This window comes from Budorcas taxicolor, chromosome 3 (genome assembly GCF_023091745.1).
Source record: "Budorcas taxicolor isolate Tak-1 chromosome 3, Takin1.1, whole genome shotgun sequence".
In the NCBI taxonomy this organism is placed as follows: Eukaryota; Metazoa; Chordata; class Mammalia; order Artiodactyla; family Bovidae; genus Budorcas; species Budorcas taxicolor.
In genome coordinates this window covers 42,530,838-42,555,627 of record NC_068912.1, presented here as the reverse complement: position 1 = coordinate 42,555,627, position 24,790 = coordinate 42,530,838, and positions in this window count along the sequence as shown.

Genomic DNA, 24,790 nt, shown 5'->3' with positions numbered 1-24,790 from the left:
CTTTGTGACCCCATGAATCGCATCATGTCAGGCCTCCATGTCCATCACCAACTCCCGGAGTTCACTCAGACTCACGTCCATCGAGTCGGTGATGCCATTCAGCCATTTCAACCTCTGTCGTCCCCTTCTCTCCTGCCCCCAATTCCTCCCAGCATCAGAGTCTTTTCCAATGAGTCAACTCTTCGCATGAGGTGGCCAAAGTACTGGAGTTTCAGCTTCAGCATCATTCCTTCCAAAGGACACCCAGGACTGATCTCCTTCAGAATGGACTGGTTGGATCTCCTTGCAGTCCAAGGGACTCTCAAGAGTCTTCTCCAACACCACAGTTCAAAAATATCAATTCTTCGTTGCTCAGCCTTCTTCACAGTCCAACTCACATCCATACATGACCACAGCAAAAACCATAGCCTTGACTAGACAGACCTTAGTTGGCAAAGTAATGTCTCTGCTTTTGAATATACTATCTAGGTTGGTCATAACTTTTCTTCCAAGGAGTAAGCGTCTTTTAATTTCATGGCTGCAGTCACCATCTGCAGTGATTTTGGACCCCCCAAAAATGAAGTCTGACACTGTTTCCCCATCTATTTCCCATGGAGTGATGGGACCGGATGCCATGATCTTCGTTTTCTGAATGTTGAGCTTTAAGTCAACTTTTTCACTCTCCTCTTTCACTTTCATCAAGAGGCTTTTGAGTTCCTCTTCACTTTCTGCCATAAGGGTGGTGTCATCTGCATGTCTGAGATGATTGAGATTTCTCCCGGCAATCTTGATTCCAGCTTGTGTGTCTTCCAGTCCAGCATTTCTCATGATGTACTCTGCATAGAAGTGAAATAAGCAGGGTGATAATATACAGCCTTGACGTACTCCTTTTCCTATTTGGAACCAGTCTGTTGTTCCATGTCCAGTTCTAACTGTTGCTTCCTGAGCTGCATACAGATTTCTCAAGAGGCAGGTCAGGTGGTCTGGTATTCCCATCTCTTTCAGAATTTTCCACCGTTTATTGTGATCCACATAGTCAAAGGCTTTGACATAGTCAATAAAGCAGAAATAGATGTTTTTCTGGAACTCTCTTGCTTTTCCCATGATCCAGCAGATGTTGGCAATTTGATCTCTGGTTCCTCTGCCTTTTCTAAAACCAGTTTGAACATCAGGGAGTTCACGGTTCACGTATTGCTGAAGCCTGGCTTGGAGAATTTTGAGCATTACTTTACTAGCATGTGAGATGAGTGCAATTGTGTAGTAGTTTGAGCATTCTTTGGCATTGCCTTTCTTTGGAATTGGAATGAAAACTGACCTTTTCCAGTCCTGTGGCCACTGGTGAGTTTTCCAAATGTGCTGGCATATTGAGTGGAGCACTTTCACAGCATCATTTTTCAGGATTTGAAAAAGCTCAACTGGAATTCCATTACCTCCACTAGCTTTATTTGTAGTGATGCTTTCTAAGGCCCGCTTGACTTCACATTCTAAGATGTGTGGCTCTAGATTAGTGATCACATCATCATGATTATCTGGGTCGTGAAGATCTTTTTTGTACAGTCCTTCCGTGTATTCTTGCCACCTCTTCTTAATATCTTCTGCTTCTGTTAGGTCCAGACCATTTCTGTCCTTTATCGAGCCCATCTTTGCAAGAAATGTTCCCTTGGTATCTCTAATATTCTTAAAGAGATCTCTAGTTTTCCCCATTCTGTTGTTTTCCTCTATTTCTTTGCATTGATAGCTGAAAAAGGCTTTCTTATCTCTTCTTGCTATTCTTTGGAACTCTGCATTCAGATGCTTACATCTTTCCTTTTCTCCTTTGCTTTTCACCTCTCTTCTCTTCACAGCTATTTGTAAGGCCTCCCCAGATAGCCATTTTGGTTTTTTGCCTTTCTTTTCCATGGGGATGGTCTTGATCCCTGTCTCCTGTACAATGTCACGAGTCTCAGTCCATAGTTCATCAGGCACTCTATCTATCAAATCTAGGCCCTTAAATCTGTTTCTCACTTCCACTGTATAATCATAAGGGATTTGATTTGGGTCATACCTGAATGGTCTAGCAGTTTTCCTTACTTTCTTCAATTTGAATCTGAATTTGGTAATAAAGGAGTTCATGATCTGAGCCACAGTCAGCTCCTGGTCTTGTTTTTGTTGACTGTATAGAGCTTCTCCACCTTTGGCTGCAAAGAAGATAATCAATCTGATTTCGGTGTTGACCATCTGGTGATGTCCATGTGTAGAGTCTTCTCTTGTGTTGTTGGAATGGAATCAGCCTAGATCTTTGCAAATAAAGAGGGAGTGACAGAGTTAGGAAAGATTAAGGAGGCTATCTCTCAAATAGATGGGTACTAAGGAATTCCTTTTTTTAGACTTTATTTATTTGGACTGTGCTGGGTCTTCGTTGCTGTGTGTGGTCTTTCTCTAGCTGTGGTGACCTGGGCTGCTTTCTAGCTGCAGTGTGTGGGCTCTCATTGTGGTGTCTTCTCTTGCTGCAGAGCATGGGCCGTAGAGCTTGCGGGCTTCAGTAGTTGTGGTGTGTGGGCTTAGTTGTCCCGTAGCATGTGGAATATTCCTGGACCAAGGATTGAACCCATGGCCTCTGACTTGGCAGGCAGATTCTTAACCACTGGGCCACCAGGGAAGTCCATGGAAATCTTAACACATGGGTAATTGTGCTGAAGAGCAGAGGGTCTGCAAATTGTTCACAACAACACAACCCTGAGGTGTAGATAGGTGGAATTATTGGTTCCATTTTATGCACAAGAAAACTCAGGAACAGAGAGATTAAGTCATGGAGCCAGGATTCAAATTTCCTAATTCATTGTCAAAGCCTAAATTCTCAAAATTGCAAATCTCTTCAGAAACTTCAGGAATTAAGGCACCTACAATTCTCTTGCCTTCTTGCTTTAGATTTCTTGTGCTGCAGTCCATGGGGTCACAAATAGTCAGACATGACTGAGCGACTAAACAACAGCAACAAAAAGAAATCCAAGTCTTGGGGTGGTTTGAAGTCTTATAAATACCTCTGGATCAAAATTATATCCTTTTTTTCCAGATCTTACTCAAATCTCAGTTATTATTTAGCCTCTGGTATCTCCGTTAAAACATATTTGTAGCTGGACAAAGAAATAAAGCTTTACATGAACAGCTTCTATTAGAGCAATAATTATATAATACTTATATAAATAATTATATATAATTATATAATAATTATATAAGAATTAGTGACCATATTGCAATCATGATGCAAGAGGAATATGGCTATGAGCACTTTCTGCTTATTATCTCATCTCATCCTTTCCACAACCTGATGAGGTAGACTACCATTATTTCTACTGTAAGTATATAATATATGTAATAAAATTCTTAGAGTACATGTATGGTCATTACACCATATTTATATAATAAAACTACAACTCTGGATATGTGACAAGTTTGACAGATATTTACTTAATGAAAACATGAAGGGGTTAATTAGCAATTATCCTACTGCAGCTTTAGCCCTTCAAGAATTCTTGGGAAAAAAGGAGCTGTTCTCTATCGGTGCTCTGTCAGAGGTGGTTTCACTTGACTTAGATGGTTTTCTTTCTTTCTTTATTCTTCCAAAATGATTCAGTTTCAGAATTGTTCTTTAATCTTTAATATCTCCATTAAGGAGAGTTTCTATCAAGTGCTTCAAAAGTACACAGTTCGAGGGAGCACTGCTTGTTCCTGGCTGGCTAGTGAAGTGGAGGAGGCAGGCATCTCAGCCAGCCCCTGAATGCTTGCTCAGAAATGCAGGCTGATGGGCAAGCACATGCCAAGAACCCATCTCCTTTCTACCACATTACTCTCTTTTCACTGGGTTTCTGTGTGTCCTTTGTAGTCCAACCTGCAAGCTACTTTGAGACAAAGATAGATCCATCTCTGGCCAATCTAGGAATAAATTAGTTCCCTTGCTTAAAAAAAAAAATACGAGAGGACCTTTAAATATTGAACTCATGGGTCAAATATTTGAAATTCCTTTCCTCTCAGATTAAAATCCTTTGACTTTGTCTGAAGCCATTGCATTAGATGAAAGGTTTTGTGTGTGTGTGTGTGTGTGTGTGTGGTTGTTGTTTAGTTGCTGTCATGTCCAACTCCTTTACTTCTCTGCTAATTTGCCAGCTGTGAACTTGGCACCTTTAGGAGATTGTTATGTGGTTGAACAAGGGGTAAGAATGGTCCAAGATGACAAAATGGGTAAGTTTAACAAAAATATGGGACCTTCAGTTTGATACTACATTGTTGATGACAGTTATTTGACTCTTCACAGTCCAGTCATAATGAGACAGTATACTACATAAGCAAAGACCACAGGAAGGATTGATGGTAAGTGTCAAGAGGGTGTGGAGGAAGTGGGTAACAACCTCTTTTCCCAACTTGTAGTGTCTTGTTTTGCCTTTTAAGAGTTCAAAGAAAAGTGCATGAAGCCCTGATGTATTCAGGAACAACAGTAACAAAAAAAAAAATTAGGTTTACTGAAAGATGCAACACTTTTTCACCTTTTCTTCATTTACAGGGACTTGCCCTCTCCACCAAGCTCTCTTTAGTTTCTTCTCAAATGTTATTTCATGTCATTGTGTCAGGCTTAGGCTATTGGAAAAGCCTATGTCCTCTGTAATTAAAGTTTTAAATAACATGAAGTTTACCCTGTTATTAAAAAAAAATTCAGGACCTCCCTGGTGGTGCAGTGCATAAGAATCCACCTGCCAATGCAGGGGACATAGGTTCAATCCCTGGTCCAGGAAGATTCCACATGCCTCTGGGAAACTAAGCCCAGGTACCACAATTATTGAGCCTGTATGCTGAGAGCCCATGTTTCTCACAACAAGATATAACTAGAATAGCCCCTGCTTGCCACAACTAGAGAAAGCCCAGGTGCAACAATGAAGACCCAGCACAAACAAAAATTAAATGAATAAATAAAATTTTAAGAATCAGTTGCTTTTTCTGTGGGGAAGACTGTCGAGGATCCTTAATTTCTATCCTTCTGTAGAAATTGTGATAAAAGGACAGATAAACTTAAGTAAATCCGGGGTGTAGAGCTCCTTTAAAATGTGAGGACCTTGTCAATAGGTTAAAAAAGAAAAGTTGGTTTTGTCCTAAATATCCTCTCTGGGGCCCATTATGCATAATAAGGGGCCACAGCCCATTTGCAAGGCCTCTGAATGAACTCCATTCATTCTGTACTTGGAAATGTTTCTTCAGCCACAAAGAGAAACAATAGTTATAACCTAATTTCTTTGGCACCAATATCAGCAGAGGAAAAACCATTATGAAAACTCTAGTAACTTCTGTCGGTGATTATGTAATTCTGTATTCATTGATCATATTTGTGTATTCAAATAAGCACTTTTTAAAAAAGATTATAAAGCAGTTTGGTAATGCTATAATATCACATTTCATGTATTGAGCCACATCTTAAAAATGGAGTGCTTCAAAGTAATTTGCTTATTATAGTTATTAAAGTTTATAAACAAAACAAAACAAAACAAAACACAGTAACATACACCCTAAGGCTTTCAGGGGAAAGCTTTTGTATTTTTAATTACTGTGTTTTAAAATCCAATAAGAATTCAAACTACAATTTTGTCAAGAAAATCCATTCATCAGTTTCCACATTTACCTGTAAAAGTCAGTGGAAGATAACATACTGGAAATAGTAGTCGTGGAGTGGTGCCTGTTAATACCATTTCCAAGTGACTCTAGAGTGAGCTATCTGAAGCGCAAGTCTGATCTGAGCATGTCATTCCTTGCTCAGTACCCTTTTGGACTTCCCATTGCCCATGAAGGGAAGGCCCACATTGCACATGACTTTACAGCTTCTGGCTTTTGCCTACCTGCCTTATCAGCCTCTCTCATCATACTTCCCTCAGTGAACTCTCTTTGGTGGGCCTGGCTCTTCCACATGATGTTGCTTCTGCCTGTTCTTGCCTGAAATTCTTCCCTCCCAACCCGGTTTCCTCACTTTAATCTGACTAACCTTTACTAACCTTTGAAGTCTAGAGCCCATGCTCTGCAGATTCCCAATCACTGGACCAACAGAGAAGTCCCTGGAACGGATTGTGAAGGACTTTCTAAACTGTGCTTTCAAGAGTTTGAACAGGAAAATGATATCAGCTTTATGTTTTAAAAGTTTGAAGGATGGTTTGAGCCTTCAAAGAAGGTTTAACATACCCACGTAAATTAATGGTCACCGAGCTGGGAAAGATTGAAGGCAGGAGGAGAAGGAGATGACAGAGGATGAGATGGTTGGATGGTATCACTGACTCAATGGACATGAGTTTGCGTAAACTCCAGGAGCTGGTGATGGACAGGGAGGCCTGGTGTGCTGCAGACCATGGGGTCACAAAGAGTCAGACACTACTGAATGACTAAACTGAACTGAAACTGAGCTAGGAAATAGCACACTAGTCCTTTTGATGATCCCATTTTTCATGTCACCCAAGCCCTGTGAAAAATCACTTGCTCTGATTGCATTCTTGGAGACCCTGCTAATGCATACTGAAAAATTGGTAGCTGTCAGTATTTGGCATTATGTTGTCATTTACTTGGTGAGTGATGTTAAATGTTGAAACTCAAATACCATTGAATTATATAATAATATATAGGGAAGTAGTGTTCAGAGTGCACACTCTAGAGAGATTTGGTTTAAAATTCTTACTATGCCACTTACTAGCTGTAACAGATGTAAAAAACTATTTAGACAATTTATTTAGCAAAATAAAGTCCAAATGAGGGATGGAAAGACTCGGGCAATGTTGACAGACCATAAAGCTATTTGCCAAGCATGATATTTCTTTGAATTTGAGAGAGTCATTTAAAAATCCAAGTGAATCTTGGGCTTCCCTGATGGCTCAGTGTTAAAGAATCTGCCTGCCAATGCAGGGGATACGGGTCTGATCCCTAGTCCTGGGATCCCCCAGGTCGCAGAGCAACTAAGCCTGTGTGCCACAACCTATTAAGCCTGTGCTCTAGAGCCCTGGAACCACAACTTCTGAGCCCACACACTGCAACTACTGAAACCTGAGCACCCTAGAGCCTGTGCCCTACAACAGAGAAGCTACCACAATAAGTCCGTGCACCGCCACTGGAGAGTAGGCCCCACTTGCTACAACTAGAGAAACGCCTAAGCAGCAATGACGATGCAGCACAGCCAAAAATGAACAAATAAAATTCTTTTTTAAAAAAAACCCAAGTGATTCTTGCCTTCTCTTCTAACACATTTCTGTTTGTTTTAAGGTAAAAAGTATTTTTAAGTTGGGCAAAGGGATTAACTTGGTTGGTCATTATTGCCTCAAATTTTCTGCACAGTTATTTCTCCAAAAAAGCACACTATGTTTATCTTATGGCTTGAAGCACCCCTCTGGTACAAAAGCATGTGAAAAACATACTAGGAATTATCAGAAATGTAATGATAAACTCATCAGAGCAGAAGTTCTACATTAATCTTTAGCCATTGATCTACAGTGTTCAAGGTGAGTTTAAAAAAAAAAAATCCAGCTCAATATTGTTACATTTGTTACAGTTCAGTGTGTTACATCATTCCCCTCTTTCACCATCTCTAAAACCAGATTATTCTGACTTTCCTGGCTTCACCATTGTCCCAGTTACTTTTACAGAAATCTCAGGAAGCACACCAGCTTATCTCTCTTTCTTGTCTCCCCCTAGATATTTTAGCTAAACATTTTAGTCTTTCTCCACAGAATCCACATTGAACATGTAATTATTTTTCTCACTGCCTTTTTTCCCCCATTAATGTTCTGCTGTCAGCTGTTCTGTTTTTATTATTATTAGTTGTTGCCTGGACCATCACTTGCTTTGTGGACAGGTTTCCTCCATGCATCCTCTTTCCCCTTTCATTTAGCCTATGTATACAATTCCTTCATTTTTCTCATGATAAATACAAAATTAAATATTTTCAAGACAAGCCATTCCCACCATATTATGTTGACCTTCCTTTCCAACCTAACCTTTCCCTGCTTTTTATACGGTCCATATTCTATGGCCAAACTGGACTGTCCACTCCTCGCCAACCACCCTCAAGCTTTTTTTATCTCCTAACCTCATCATCAGCTATTCCCACTGTGTCTCACTTTTGTGTCCATTTTCAGAGCCTGTCTGAAAGTCTTTCTCCACCATAAATCCTTAAATGATCGTTTCAACTGAAGGTATAGGTTTTCTTTCTCCTTTTGTTTATTCATTCATGGAACAAATATTTATCAAATATCTAATATGTTATCAAATGAGAAAAGTTCTGGGACTTTTAACAATGACCTGGGACAGAATTGGAACCCACCCTAGTGGGGGTTTTAATCTAACATAAAAGAAAACTTGATAACTTTTTTCAAGTGTCATGGGTTTTACAAGACTGTGCAGCATGTTTAAAAGAGTATAACTTAAGCTGAGGGTCAACTATGGCTTCTCTGAGGTGAGGTGCAGAAAGAGATCTGGAAAATGAAGATGTAGCTAGGCAGAGTGGGGGGGGGTATTGAAGAAATCTGGGGACATGACAGTGTTCTAGGCCAAGCAAACAGCACTCGCGAAGCCATGAAGTGGGAGTGAGCATGGCATGATTGAAGGACTGAGAAAAGGCCAGTTTGAATGGCCAGATGGATGTGATACGAACCATGGGACAGGGGAAACTGAGACATTAGCTGATTCATATCTGTTCTTTAGTCTTCTTTTGTCTTTATGTCACTTTTTCATATTTCTACCTCAGTTAAGAGAGACTCATTCATGGAGCAATGGCTAAAGCTCTGCCTCTTTGCTCCTCCTAGTCATAGTCCAAGTATCATGCGACCTGCACCTTGGAAAGATAACCTACCATGAGCTGGAGTCTAGTCCTAAGTAGTACAGGTTAAGAATCTCAAGTTGACTCACTAACTAAATCTTGCTTATTAATCAAAGAAATATGGTTTATGCATTATAATAATGTGAATTTATCGTTATTATTTTTAATCAATAGGATGTATTCATATCAAAGAGATTTTACTGTACTGCTGCTGCTACTGCTAAATCGCTTCAGTCGTGTCCGACTCTGTGAGACCCCATAGACGGCAGCCTATCAGGCTCCCTTGTCCTTGGGATTCTCCAGGCAAGAACACTGGAGTCGGTTGCCATTTCCTTCTCCAATGCATGAAAGTGAAAAATGAAAGTGAAGTCGCCTTCTCCAATGCATGAAAGTGAAAAATGAAAGTGAAGTCACTCAGTCGTGTCTGACTCTGTGCAACCCCATGGACTGCAGCCCACCAGGCTCCTCCATCCACGGGGTTTTCCAGGCAAGAGTACTGGAGTGGGGTGCCATTGCCTTCTCTAGCATACTATATATAGTAATTGCCCTCTGCTCTTCCCCAAGAGCATATTGGACACCTTCCTACACGAGGGGCTCATCTTCCAGTGTCATAACTTTTTGCCTTTTCATACTGGTCATGGGATTCCGGTGGCAAGAATACTGGAGTTGTTTGCCGTTGCCTCTTCGAGTGGTTCACGTTTTGTCAGAACTCTCCATGATGACCTTTCCGTCTTGGCTGGCCCTGCACAGTATGGCTCATAGCTTCATTGATTTATGCAAGCCCCTTCACCAGGACAAGGCTGTGACCTATAAAGGGAACAGAACTAGAAGGTGCACCCATTCCTTTGTAGGGTATGATCCAGAATCTTCATGTATCACTTCTCATGTACCTTTAGCCAGAGTTTAGTCAATTGGTCACATGTAGCTGGAAAATATACTGGAGCATGTGGTCTGTAGCTGAAACTTGTAAGATTTTACTGCTAAAGGAATTGGACTTTTGAAGGACAACTAAATCTTAATCATTGTCCCCTTTTATCAGGAAAGTAAATGTTCTCTGAGCACCTTCATTCCTCCTTTACCTCCCAGCAAATTTCTGTTTAGGCCGGAATTGGGTCATATGGTCACCTCTAGAGACAAGGAAGCTGAAGAAACAGGAAACATGTTTTACATGATTGGCTTTGACCAAAGGCTCCCGAAGTTTCTTGGTTCACAGCTCCCTTGGGAGCTCAGTAAATATTTTCATGGTGCCAAGTGAAAGTCACTTAGTCGTGTCTGACTCTTTACGACCCCATGGACTTTAGTCCATGGAATTCTCCAGGCCAGAATACTGGAGTGGGTAGCCTTTTCTTTCTCCGGGAAATCTTCCCAACCCAGAGATCAAAGCCAGGTATCCTGCATTGCAGGCAGATTCTTTACCAGCTGAGCCACCAGGGAAGCCCAAGAATGCTGGGGTGGGTAACCTACCCCTTTTCCAGCATATCTTCCCAACCCAGGAACTGAAACAGGGTCTCTGCATTGCAGACGGATTTTTTACCAACTGAGCTATCAGGGAAGCCCCAAGAAATACATAATTCTGTTTACAATTTAGTAGCCATTTGAATAAATTATGCACATAAATTGAAAGAACAATAATAGCCATTGTTATTAATGAGAATTCTGTATTGGGTACTCCATAACTTCTCAAACACTGGAATCACAGTGGACACTGCCATTTCTCATTCTACATGCATTTCATGCCATACTTTCTTTTTCAGTCAGCAACCACTGAAAATCCAGTTTTGCAGTGATATGGCATAGTCTAAAGGTATGTGGTAAGCTCGTGTGAAAATTGCACCTTAAGCTATTAGTGCATGCTGTCCAACAGATACTGAGCTCCACTGTGTTTCCCTTGAAAATGAAAATATGCTGTGGCCTCCAGTGAGTTTACTCCAGTGTCCTTGGAAACTGGGCATACAGTTTGGGAATCACAGGTTTAAACTAATCATGACCCATTATGTGAAGCTGAACATATTGCTCCCCATGCAAGAATCAGTTTTCTTTTACAGAAAAAGAAGGGATAATGGAAATTTTTTAGGAAACTAACAATTGCTTCCTCAGTCTGCCCCAGCCCGCCTATGTACTCTTTTAGAAGAGAGGCCATGGCTGCTTTTAACTGCTGTTTTGTGTTTAGCATGGTTCTTGCTACTTAGAAGGAGCTCAATGCACATTTATTAAATGAATGGAGAAATGAAGACCATGTGGTTAACAGTATGCTTGATTCTACTAACCACAGAATGCCAGAGTTTAGGAAATATGTTCCCTATACAATGAGTCTCTATGTGAATTCAAGGGCATGGACTTTGGCTTCCTTATTTCTTAGAGCTCAGAATCCAATAATGATTTGGCATATGTAGGTGATAGAGTGTTGGTTGGATGAATGAGTATGTGTCTCAGTGAGAGCTGATTCTGTCTGCAAAACCATTATGAAGGCGTTTCATTACACTGATAATGAAAATGCTTATTAGTGATCTCTCAATATAAATGCCCATGCTGACTGCCAAGAAAGAAAACCACTCCATCTTATCACTATGGATCTAAAGCTTTCTTTTATTACCACAGTTACCACTAGAAAAACTGACAAAAAAGAGAAAAGCAGAACTTTTTTGAGATAGGAGAAGGACTTTTTCTGCAATGGTTTTACATTGTCAGCAGCTAAACTGTTTCACAATTAAGGATCATTACATAAAGACTAGAAAGTGACTTTTTACACAAAAGCCATCAAGCTTTATAAGTATGATAGCTATCTGAGCAAAATTTGTCTTTCTCCTCTTGTCTTCTCAGCTCAAATTTATGTTTCTGTGTTTTCATGTTTTTGCAACAGAGGAAGCCACTGATGCTTTTTGCCCTTGGTTTCCCTCATAATAAAGTGTATAATTCTGTGACACTCTATAGAAGAATGTGCATACACTGGCATGTTAGAGTTATGTTTACATCTAAAAATTGAATATGGTTATCTTACTTTTCTAGTAGTATAAAAGTTATTTATTTATCTGTCTCTATCACTAAATCAAAAGTGTTTTGAAGGCAGGGTCTATGTCCTTTTCATTTTCTATCTGGGGCTTCCCTGGTGGCTCAGACCATAAAGAATCCACCTGCAATGCAGGAGACCTGGGTTCAATCCCTGTGTTGGGAAGATCCTTTGGAAAAGGGAATGGCAACGCTTTTAATTGGAAGAATGTTGTGCTGCTATTTAGTCACTAAGTCAAGTCTGACTCTTGCGACTGCTTTGTCCATGGGAATTCCCAGGCAAGAATATTGCAGTGGGCTGTCATTTCAGGATCAAACCCACATCTCCTGCACTGGCAGGTGGTTTTTTTAAAACACTGAGCCACCTGGGAAGAACTAATAGAAAAACATTAGCAAACAAACAGAATAAATAAGTAAAATATTCAGAGGAGCCTGGCGGGCTACAGCCCATGGGGTCACAAAAGAGTCAGACATGACTTAGTGACTAAACAGCAGCGCAGTATTCCCTTCTACAAGGGATCTTCCCAACCCAGGGACTGAACCCAGGTCTCCTGCATTGCAGGTGGATTCTTTACCACCTGAGCCACCAGGGAAACCCATTTTAAAATATGTTAATTAATTATTTCTTTCATAGTAAAAACTCAAGATTTGGTATCCAACATTAAAGATAATTATATTTTTCCATTTACAAAGCAATGAAAGTAAGTTCTGATTTCCCTCAGTTTATAGGAATACTGAAGGAATTAAAGTAGAGATGATTTTGGCTCTCACAAAATAAACACACAGTGAGTACTTAACAAAACACTGCAAGGGAACACTTCATTCAAAGATGAACTCAAAGGACAGAAATAGTGTGGATCTAACAGAAGAAGAAGATATTAAGAAGAGGTAGCAAGAATACACAGAAGAACTATATAAAAAGGATCTTCACGACCCAGATAATCACAATGGTATGATCATTCACCTAGAGCCAGACATCCTAGAATGCAAAGTCAAGTGGGCCTTAGGAAGCATCATTAGGAACAAAGCCAGTGGAGATGATGGAATTCCAGGTGAGCTATTTCAAATCCTGAAAGATGATGCTGTGAAACTGGTGTAGTCAGTATGCTAGCAAATTTGGAAAACTCAGCAGTGGCCACAGGACTGGAAAAGGTCAGTTTTCATTCTAATCCCAAAGAAAGGCAATGCCAAAAAATACTCAAACTATCGCATAATTGCACTCATCTCACATGCTAGTAAAGTAATGCTTAAAATTCTCCAAGCCAGGCTTCAGCAAGACGTGAACTGTCAACTTCCAGATGTTCAAGCTGGTTTTAGAAAAGGCAGAGGATCCAGAGATCAAATTGCCAATATCCGCTGGATCATGGAAAAACCAAGCGAGTTCCAGAAAAATATTTATTTCTGCTTTATTGACTATGCCAAAGCCTTTGACTGTGTGGATCATCACAAACTATGGAGAATTCTTCAAGAGATGGGAATACCAGACCACCTGACCTGCCTCCTGAGAAATCTGTGTGCAGGTCAAGAAGCAACAGTTAGAACTGGACGTGGAACAACAGACTGGTTCCAAATCAGGAACGGAGTATGTCAAGGCTGTATATTGTCACCATACTTATTTAACTTATATGCAGAATACGTCATGAGAAAGTGGGCTGAATAAAGCACAAGCTGGAATCAAGATTGCTGGGAGAAATATCAATAACCTCGGATACACAGATGACACTCCCCTTATGGCAGAAAGCAAAGAACTAAAGAGCCTCTTGATGAAAGTGAAAGAGCAGGGGGAAAAAGTTGGCTTAAAGCTCAACATTCAGAAAACTAAAATCATGGCATCTGGTCCCATCACTTCATGGCAAATAGATGGGAAAACAGGGGAAACAGTGGCAGACTTTATTTTTGGGGGCTCCAAAATCACTGCAGATGGTGATTGCAGCCATGAAATTAAAAGACGCTTACTCCTTGGAAGAAAAGTTATGACCAACCTAGACAACATATTCAAAAGCATTACTTTGCCAACAAAGGTCCCTCTAGTCAAGGCTATGGTTTTTCCAGTGGTCATGTATGGATGTGAGAGTTGGACTATAAAGAAAGTTGAGCATTGAAGAACTGATGCTTTTGAACTGTGGTGTTGGAGAAGACTCTTGAGAGTCCCTTGGTCTGCAAGATCTAACCAGTCCATCCTAAAGGAAATCAGTCCTGAATATTCATTGGAAGGACTGATATTGAGGCTGAAACTCCAGTACTTTGGCCACCTGATGTGAAGAACTGACTCCTTTGAAAAGACTCTGATGCTGGGAAAGACTGAAGGCAGGAGGAGAAGGGAATGACAGAGGATGAGATGGTTGGATGGCATCACCAACTCAATGGACATGAGTCTGAGTAAACTGGGAGTTGGTGATGGACAGGGAGGCCTGGTGTGCTGCAGTCCATGGGGTCGCAAAGAGTCAGACAAGACTGAGCGAATGAACTGAACTGAACTGAACTGAACATTTACTAGATGTAGGTCAATGTCCAGGCATCAGACTCGTGTTGCAGTTAATTTTATATTCCTAAACTTATATTTTAAATGCATTTAAAGAATTTTTTCTGAGCACAAATGAAATACATGTGCTGGTTGCAAACAATTAAATCCTTAGAAAAATATTTAACAAAAATATCAAAGATGAGCTCTGTTGATACTTCAAAGTAATTCCTAAAATTTTTTCTGTGGATTTATACATATGCAGAGTACATCATGAGAAACGCTGGGCTGGAAGAAGCACAAGCTGGAATCAAGATTGCCGGGAGAAATCTCAATCACCTCAGATATGCAGATGACACCACCCTTATGGCAGAAAGTGAAGAGGAACTCAAAAGCCTCTAGATGAAAGTGAAAGAGGAGAGTGAAAAAGCTGGCTTAAAGCTCAACATTCAGAAAACGAAGATCATGGCATCTGGTCCCATCACTTTATGGGAAATAGATGGGGAAACAGTGGAAACAGCGTCAGACTTTATTTTGGGGGACTCCAAAATCACTGCAGATGGTGACTGCAGCCATGAAATTAGAAGACGCTTACTCCTTGGAAGAAAAGTTATGAGCAACCTAGATAGCATATTGAAAAGCAGAAACATTACTTTGCCAACTAAGGTCTGTCTAGTCAAGGCTATGGTTTTTTCAGTGGTCATGTATGGATGTGAAAGTTGGACTGTGAAGAAGGCTGAGCACCAAAGAATTGATGCTTTTGAAGTGTGGTGTTGGAGAAGACTCTTGAGAGTCCCTTGGACTGCAAGGAGATCCAACCAGTCCATTCTGAAGGAGATGAGCCCTGGGATTTCTTTGGAGGGAATGATGCTGAAGCTGAAACTCCAGTACTTTGGCCACCTCATGCGAAGAGTTGACTCATTGGCAAAGACTCTGATGCTGGGAGGGATTGGGGGCAGGAGGAGAAGGGGACAACAGAAGATGAGATGGCTGGATGGCATCACTGACTCAATAGATGTGAGTCTGAGTGAACTCCGGGAGTTGGTGATGGACAGGGAGGCCTGGTGTGCTGCGATTCATGGGGTCGCAAAGAGTCGGACATGACTGAGTGACTGAACTGAACTGAACTGAATATTGTCACAAAAGCATAATAATAATATTTTTACAATTTGAGGGGCAACTGTTTAAATGAAATTGAATTATACTGTGCACCCTATTTTGCAATTTCTTTTTTTTCATGTAATGTATCTAAACTTTCAAGTGTAAAAGATCTTTCAACTAGTAAATATAAATTTCCCTCATTCTGTGTAATTGCTAGATCTTGTGTTTAGATATTCATAGAAACCTGTACTCTTACTTTGAATTACTTATTGCAGTTGTAAGTTGAATTATTATTTATAAAATTGTAGGTTTTTTTCCTGTCTCCCTAAGCAAGTTGTACATTCCATGCCTAACACACAGTACCTGAAACACTCACACATAACATCAATAGATGCTATGAGTGAATGTATGAATGGGTGAACGGTGAGCTTCTGTCCCAGGACTCTCTTTACAAAACCTGTGCTCTTGCCACATTTCATGCAGCCTCCCCTTCGTGGTTCTTGTAAATGTTTTGAGAATTTTCCTTTTCTCGTTATTTATGTTTACATTAGTTTTAGCTTTGTTGAGTATGTTGTAGGTAAATGTGCAGACAGAGAAATAAGTATTTTAGATATTCAGAAGTATAGGAATAATAACTACACAGTGATAAACCTAATCGCCATTTTAAACCACTAAAGTCATTGGAGCTTGTGTGTGTGTGTGCTAAGTCAGTTCAGTCCTGTCCAACTCTTCATGACCTATGGACTGTAGCCCGCCAGGCTCCTCTGTCCATGGGGTTCTCCAGGCAAGAATACTGGAATAGGTTGCTGTGCCCTCCTCCAGGGGATCTTCTGGACTGAGAGATCAAACCCGTCTCTCTTTACTCTCCTGCATTGCAAGTGGGTTCTTTGCTACTAGAGCCACCTGGGAAGCCCCCATTGGAGCTTACTACTTTTCAGAATTAAAAAGACAATAATAAACATTCACAAAGCAGCTTTAGTTCACTTTTCTGACATATTTTTTGTTCCAGTCTCATTACTCATTCAAGAAGAAAAAGTTTCTAAACTAAAATAGTTATATAAATTAAATGATAAATGGCAGAGACTGATAGTTATCCCCCAATAGTTGTTCCCAGAGTTGTAGAAGATCAGATTTGTGACCATTTGCAATGGACATTTTATTTCCAGCTTGCAACCAGGCGTGGCCAGCAGCATACAAATGGAAATGTCTTTTGGCAGTTTTTAAATTGATTAATTAATTAATTATTGGCTGCACTGGGCCTTCGTTGCTGTACACAGGCTTTCTCTAGTTGCAGAGAGCAGGGCTTAACTAACTCTCCAGTTGCAGTGCACAGGCTTCTCATTGCAGTGACTTGTTGCAGAGCACAGTCTCTTAAGTGCATGGGCTTCAGTAGTTGCAGCATGCAGGCTCAATAGTTGTGGCTTTCTGGCTTTAGAGCGCAAGCCCAGCAGTTGGGGCACACAGGCTGCGGCATGTAGAATTTTCCTGGAGCAGGGATGGAACCCATGTCCCCTGGGTTGGCAGGCAGATTCTTTATCCACTGCATCACCAGGGAAGTTCCTCTTGTGGCAGTTTTCATGAACATTCTTCAGGAGAGAGCACGATGTAGGCCCCTGTACTTTTGTCCCCTGAGCCTTTCCCTGTTTGCTCCACTGGAATATGATGCTGCCATCTTAGACCATGAGGTTGAAGCCCTGCAGTTCAGAATATCAAGATGAATGACTTCTGAGTTCTTGGCAATATGGGTCACAATGCCAGTGATGAACCACTTCCTGGAATTTTCTATGAGACAAAAACCAATTTCTCTCCTTATTAAGCTATTGTTTCTGTCATTTATTCCCAAAGCTAATCTAAGCTAATACAGATGTTGAATCTGGAATTTCTAAGAAAGTCCCAATTTTATGACTTGTTATTTGACATGTATATAGAGCCCCTACCAAAAGCATTTCACCAAAGGAACTATATGTGGCATTACTCTTTATTTATTAAAAAACTAATAATAAGGGCTAGAAAAGTTTCAATTAAGATTCCAGGTCCATTGTGCTTCATAAGAGACTGCATTTATATGCTAATTGACAAATAGTAAAATAGAATACAAGGTCAATAATAGCATGCCCTGTATACAGCTCTGTTATTTGTTTCAAGATATTAATCTCATCTAATTCCTCAAAACCACTCGTAAAGTAGATGCACAGATGATAAAACTGAACCCCAGGAAGCATCACATGTACAAGGTAACAGGACTAGAGAGTGGGCTCGTTTCTGGGTTTTAGTTCTTCATGCTTTTTATCATATTGTTTATCAATCTTGTCAAGCCTCATCATAGAGTATATTATTTTGCATTTTATTAATCAAGTTTGATAAATAATCTTTTTCATTTTCATTGCAGACTATAGGATGTCCTTTTCACATCCATATCTGCACAACTGAGAGGACAGTGTGAGCATCAGAAAAGATTTTTGTGTATTAGTAAGGTAGTTTCTCTCTCCCTTTGGGAAGGAGACATTGGAAGAAAGAGTAAATAAAGAATATATCTGATCTAAAACACTCTCTTGGTTCAAGAAAACAGTAGTACCAATTACCTATACTCTTGACCTAGCTAATGGGTAATGATGTATCATTTCCAATCTTCAAAAAAAATCAAGGAATTCTTTCATTGACCAAAGCAATATGGGTCTGATTGAAAAATCCACATGCAAAAAAAAAAAAAAACAACCCAGTTGCTGATTGCAGCTTCATAGTTAGGTCAAGCTGAATTTTTTAGTGTGTAGTTTGCATTTGGGTTCATGCCCCAGTGAACTTAAATTTCAGTATTATTCAGTTTCCTGACACAACCTTAGTGAACAATATTTTGCTCCACTTCCTATGTTATTGTTTAGGTAACTGCTCCATACTGCTTTTGCTGTAGCCTTAGCTTATCAGAAGGATAATCTATGTTTTAAAATAATATGGCCTTGACCACTTCTCCAGTGCATTTTAAAAAGAAACCATTTTTTTGGGGGGGGGGTCTCTAATAGTTTCCTTTTTAGTTTGTCTGATTTTCTTATTGCATAATTTGCTCCTTTTTGCTTGTGTGGAATAGGGACTGAATGTTGATTACTGCGAGTCTGGATTCCTTCCAGGCATTAATTCTGGGACAAGTTCTCAGTCTGTTGGCACCAAAACCTACCTCTTGTGCTGTCCTACCCTTTCCTACCCACAATATGACATAACGCCCACTCTTTTCCCACCATGTAATAGCAAGGATGGGAGCTCTTTTAAGAATATCTGTAAATTTAAGTACTCACAGATTTCTGAGTAAATATAAATAAGGCCCAGGGAACTTCTTAAGGATAATAAAACTAGTTGCTGTGCTATTTTTTTTAAGGAAATGTTTTAAACCACTTCCTGGCAGTTCCATCATTAGAGTTGCCTCTAACTGAATGTTCTTTAATAGCCAATTCTTATACAACTTCCTTTTCCTCTTTTACAGCATGTAACATTCTACTTAAATGAGTTTTCCTGGTATAAATTACATTTGCTTTTCAGAGGATTGAGAGATGTAACTTATTGTAGCCCCCCCACTCTTTTGCTACATCACACTACTGATTTGAGAGTTCAGATTCCTAGTGTTTTCACTTTCATATTTCCAAGCTATGATAACCTGAGTGTCGTAAAGCTCTGAAATGAAAGTTTGAAGTCCTGAATGTTACCAGATAACCTTTGGCCAATCAGTGACCTCTACATTTTTCATTAGTAAAATATATATGTAATAACTAGTAGCCAATTGGTCTATATGTTTGTTTGGGCTTGTCTAACTAAAATAAGAGAAACAGTAATTAAGTTCTAGCAATTAATGCTAAAAGAATTACAAAAGAAGGGATTTTCATCATTTAATTGACTTGGATTAAAAAAAAGGAAGAACTATTCATGTGATAATGTTAACATTATCACATGAATAGTTCAAAAAACCAGCAACCTTTTCACTATTATATTTTTTCCAAAATGTACCTCCAGAATTACAGTGACATTTCAACAGTTCTAAGAAAGTAGGCAAAATAAAGTCATAATTATATTTAATTTGTTAAAAACCAAAAGTAAAATATCCTTTTTTATGAACTCTTGATTCTTTCCCTGCTTTGCAGACTCAACTTCATTAGGCATAAAAACTCCTGCAATTAATTCATAATCCAACAGTTTCTACCTTGTCTGAACTGTTATATACCTCACGTATCTTATGACATTCATTTTAATCCTTCCTTATATGCAATGTTGTAATTATTCTCTAGAATTTAAAAAAAAATGCTTTCCATCCTCTAAAGTGAATTGTAATTTGTTGGAAAAAAAAAACACTGTACAGTATCATTTATAAACTTTTATCTATTAACACAATAAATTTCAATAGATAAACTATGGCTTAACAAGCTCTATAGTTCCTTGGCACTGGAATGTATAAACACAATTGTTGGGGCAGTTCATATTAGTCTGTAAAGTAATTCATATTACTGTGAAGTAAATAAGAAAGTTATGATCAGTATCTCAAAATTATATACTATTTCCTTCAAAAACAAATTTTGTCTTGACAAGCGTAACATTCCATATAATCTACTATAGATCCAAAGCATAAGAATCTTTGAATTATGGAGAGGGAGATAATAACTAAAGCTTTACAATCTTAATTTTTGCATTTTATAATGTTCTATATTTTTCAGAATGTTTTCATGTATCTCATGGAGGTAGACACAAAACATACTTCAGTGCTACAATGTATCATTTAATAATGAATATTAGGTTTTAGTTAAAATTCCTTAAGAGACAGTATAGAATGGTGGAAAATTAGAATCAAAATGCCTGAGTTTAAATCCTAGTTCTGATACTTACAAGCTGTGCAACCTTTGTTAAATGATTTAACCTCTCTGTATCTCATCTATAAAAATATATAATTATAATAATTGGTTGTAATAATTGGATTAATATAAAAAACACATAGAATCATGCTTAGAACTTAAATATAATTAAATAAGTATTTTCTTTTAATTACTATTTGGAAAAAATTTTTAATATATTATAGGAGGGGGTGACAAAGGATGAGATGGATGGCATCACCGATTCAATGGACATGAACTTGGGCAAACTCTGGGGGATGGTGAAGGACAGGGAAGCCTGATGTGTTATATCCCATGTGATCTCAAGAGTTGGACATGACTTGGCAATTGAACAAGAACAACATTTCTAAAACAGTTGAATTCAGATTCTTTGCTATAAATTTTATATAAAAATAGATCAGCTGTAGTTGATAAAATGATTTCATTTCTCTAATTACAATGTGAGAAACATAGTTTTAATCACAGTGCCTTAAACTTTACTATAAACTATTCTTCACTAAGCATATGGGAATATTTTTACTATATAGTTCACTTTCTATAGCTGTATAAATATTTACTGCAATGTATTCAAATTTGATCTCTTGTTTTACTTGCTAAACTGTCTTGGGCAAGATTTTATTTGTCAGTAGAAATCTATAGAAGTAAATATATACATATGTATGTGTATATATACATATCTATATGTACACATGTGTATATACCATATATATATATACCATAAAAATTATGTTTTAGAAAAGGTATGAAATCTCTCCAATGCCACACTGTTCCTCCCAAAATTATCCTTATAATTCCATTCTCCAGAGGTTTGTTACATATTCTCCATGGTTTTTATATAAGCATGTGATATGTCTATATGCATGCATACATGATGCTTTTTTTCCCATAAAATAAGGATTATCCATTTGTAATAGGCTTTATGTTCTCATGTTTTTTTTCTTAATAGGCCACATACATCTTACTATATTAATCCATATAGATTTACCTTCATTCTTTCCTTTTCATTTTTTGGTTAAAATTCAGAAGCATGTAAAGACATGTACAATTATGTATGTAAATAAATATATGCATAGTGAGCATCCAGACATCCACTACTCAGCTTGAGAGAAAACATTGCCAGTACATTGGAAATCCTATCAATGCCTTTTAAATGGTTGTGATGGTTTTATGTCTCTGTGTGTGCACTCAGTTGTGTCAAGACTCTGACCCCATGGACTGTAGCCCCCCAGGCTCCTCTGTGCATGGAATTCTCCAGGCAAGAATATTAGAGTGAGTTGCCATTCCCTATTCCAGGGGATCTTCCCAACCCAGGGATCGAACCCAGGTCTCTTGCATTGCAGGCAGATTCTTACCGTCTGAGCTACCAGGGAAGCCTGGTTTCATGTCTACCCCTTCATTATCAGTAGGTACCCATTATCAGAATGTCTACCCATTCACTTTTCAGTAGATATATAAGCTGTTTTAAATTTCTGCTGTTACTAACATTGTTGAAATAACCACATTCTATTTTATTTTTACATTCTCGTGAAATCATATCTATAGGTTGGATTCCTAGAAGTGGGATTACTAGGTAACCGGAAATGTACATTTCAGATTTTAATAAGGAAAATTCATTTTTCAAAAATTTGCACAAATTTATATTTTCAAAAACTTTACAGTGTATTTTACCATACCTCACACTTGTCCAACAGTTATTGATAGTCAACCTTTAAAATTTTTCTAATCTGATTAGAAAAATATCATATTTATTTTAATTTACATGTTTTAACTGATGAAGTTCAGCATCCTTTTATATGTGTATTTTATTTTTGTACTTCTTTGGTGAATTACCTGTTTATACCCCAATCCTATCAGTCTATTGATTTGTATGTTTCCTTATTAATTTGTAAGAAATTTTAGTAAAGCAGATATAAATAATCTGTCTGAGTCAGAAGGATTATCTTTTGGGTGTGATTTAAAAGTTTTTTGTTTTTTTTTTTGTTCATCATTTGAGTGCATGAAGGCATATGTGCCTTGAAGCTCAAGAATGAATATTTAATAAACCATCTTTTCACACTTCCATTTTCTCACAATATTTTAACATCTCACAGCAAAGATTATTTAAAGAACATGGTCTACTGAATCTAAAATTGTATTTGCCATTTTGAGTTTCCATTCCTCAACACCCACCTGCATTTTAAGTCATGCATATTTGCACTTAATTACACATCATGAGAAACACTGGGCTGGAATAGGCACAAGCAGAAATCAAGATTGCCGGGAGAAATATCAATAACCTCAGATATGCAGATGACATCACCCTTATGGCAGAAAGTGAAGAGGAACTAAAAAGCCTCTTGATGAAAGTGAAAGTGGAGAGTGAAAAAGTTGATTTACAGCTTAACATTCAGAAAACCAATATCATGGATCTGGTCCCATCACTTCATGGGAAATAGAAGGGGAAACAGTGGAAACAGTGTCAGACTTTATTTTTTTGGGCACCAAAATCACTGCAGATGGTGACTGCAGCCATGAAATTAAAAGACACTTACTCCTTGGAAGGAAAGTTATGACCAACCTAGATAGCATATTCAAAAGCAGAGACATTACTTTGCCAACAACGGTCCATCTAGTCAAGGCTATGGTTTTTCCACTGGTCATGTATGGATGTGAGAGTTGGACTGTGAAGAAACCTGAGCACCGAAGAATTGATGCTTTTGAACCATGGTGTTGGAGAAGACTCCTGAGAGTCCCTTGGACTGCAAGGAGATCCAACCAGTCCATCCTAAAGATCAGTCCTGGGTGTTCACTGGGAGGACTGATGCTGAAGCTGAAACTTCAATACTTTGGCCACGTCATGTGAAGAGTTGACTCATTGGAAAAGACTCTGATGCTGCAAAAGATTGAAGGCAGGAGGAGAAGGGGACGACAGAGGATGAGATGGCTGGAGGACATCACCGACTCGATGAACCTGAGTTTGGGTAAACTCCGGGAGTTGGTGATGGATAGGGAGGCCTGGCGTGCTGCAATTCATGGGGTTGCAAAGAGTCGGACACCACTGAGCGACTGAACTGAACTGATTTTCATTTTCATAGACAGAAGGTTAAAATGCTCATTGTTCAGTTCAGTTCAGTTCAGTCGCTCAGTTGTGTCCGACTCTTTGCGACCCCATGAATCGCATCATGCCAGGCCTCCCTGTCCGTCGCCATCTCCCGGAGTTCACTCAGACTCACCTCCATTGAGTCGGTGATGCCATCCAGCCATCTCATCCTCTGTCGTCCCCTTCTCCTCCTGCCCCCAATCCCTCCCGGCATCAGAGTCTTTTCCAATGAGTCAACTCTTCGCATGAAGTGGCCAAAGTACTGGAGCTTCAGCTTTAGCATCATTCCTTCCAAAGAAATCCCAGGGTTGATCTCCTTCAGAATGGACTGGTTGGATCTCCTTGCAGTCCAAGGGACTCTCAAGAGTCTTCTCCTACACCACAGTTCAAAAGCATCAATTCTTCGGTGCTCAGCTTTCTTCACAGTCCAACTCTCACATCCATACATGACCACTGGAAAAACCATAGCCTTGACTAGATGGACCTTTGTAGGCAAAGTAATGTCTCTGTTTTTCAATATGCTATCTAGGTTGGTCGTAACTTTCCTTCCAAGGAGTAAGTGTCTTTTAATTTCATGGCTGCAGTCACCATGTGCAGTGATTTTGGAGCCCCCCAAAATAAAGTCTGACACTGTTTCCACTGTTTCCCCATCTATTTCCCATGAAGTGATGGGACCGGATGCCATGATCTTCGTTTTCTGAATGTTGAGCTTTAAGCCAACTTTTTCACTCTCCTCTTTCACTTTCATCAAGAGGCTTTTTAGCTCCTCTTCACTTCTGCCATAAGGGTGGTGTCATCTGCATATCTGAGGTGAGTGAGATTTCTCCCGGCAATCTTGATTCCAGCTTGTGTTTCTTCCAGTCCAGCGTTTCTCATAATGTACTCTACATATAAGTGAAATAAGCAGGGTGACAATATACAGCCTTGACATACATATTTGGAACCAGTCTGTTATTCCATGTCCAGTTCTAACTGTTGCTTCCTGAGCTGCATACAGATTTCTCAGGAGGCAGGTCAGGTGGTCTGGTATTCCCATCTCTCTCAGAATTTTCCACAGTTCATTGTGATCCACACAGTCAAAGGCTTTGGCATAGTCAATAAAGCAGAAATAGATGTTTTTCTGGAACTCTCTTGCTTTTTCCATGATCCAGCGAATGTTGGCAATTTGATCTCTGGATCCTCTGCCTTTTCTAAAACCAGCTTTAACATCATGGAGTTCATGGTTCACATATTGCTGAAGCCTGGCTTGGAGAATTTTGAGCATTACTTTACTAGCATGTGAGATGAGTGCAATTGTGCGGTAGTTTGAGCATTCTTTTGCATTGCCTTTCTTTGGAATTGGAATGAAAACTGACCTTTTCCAGTCCTGTGGCCACTGGTGAGTTTTCCAAATGTGCTGGCATATTGAGTGCAGCACTTTCACAGCATCATCTTTTAGGATTTGAAACAGCTCAACTGGAATTCCATCACCTCCACTAGCTTTGTTC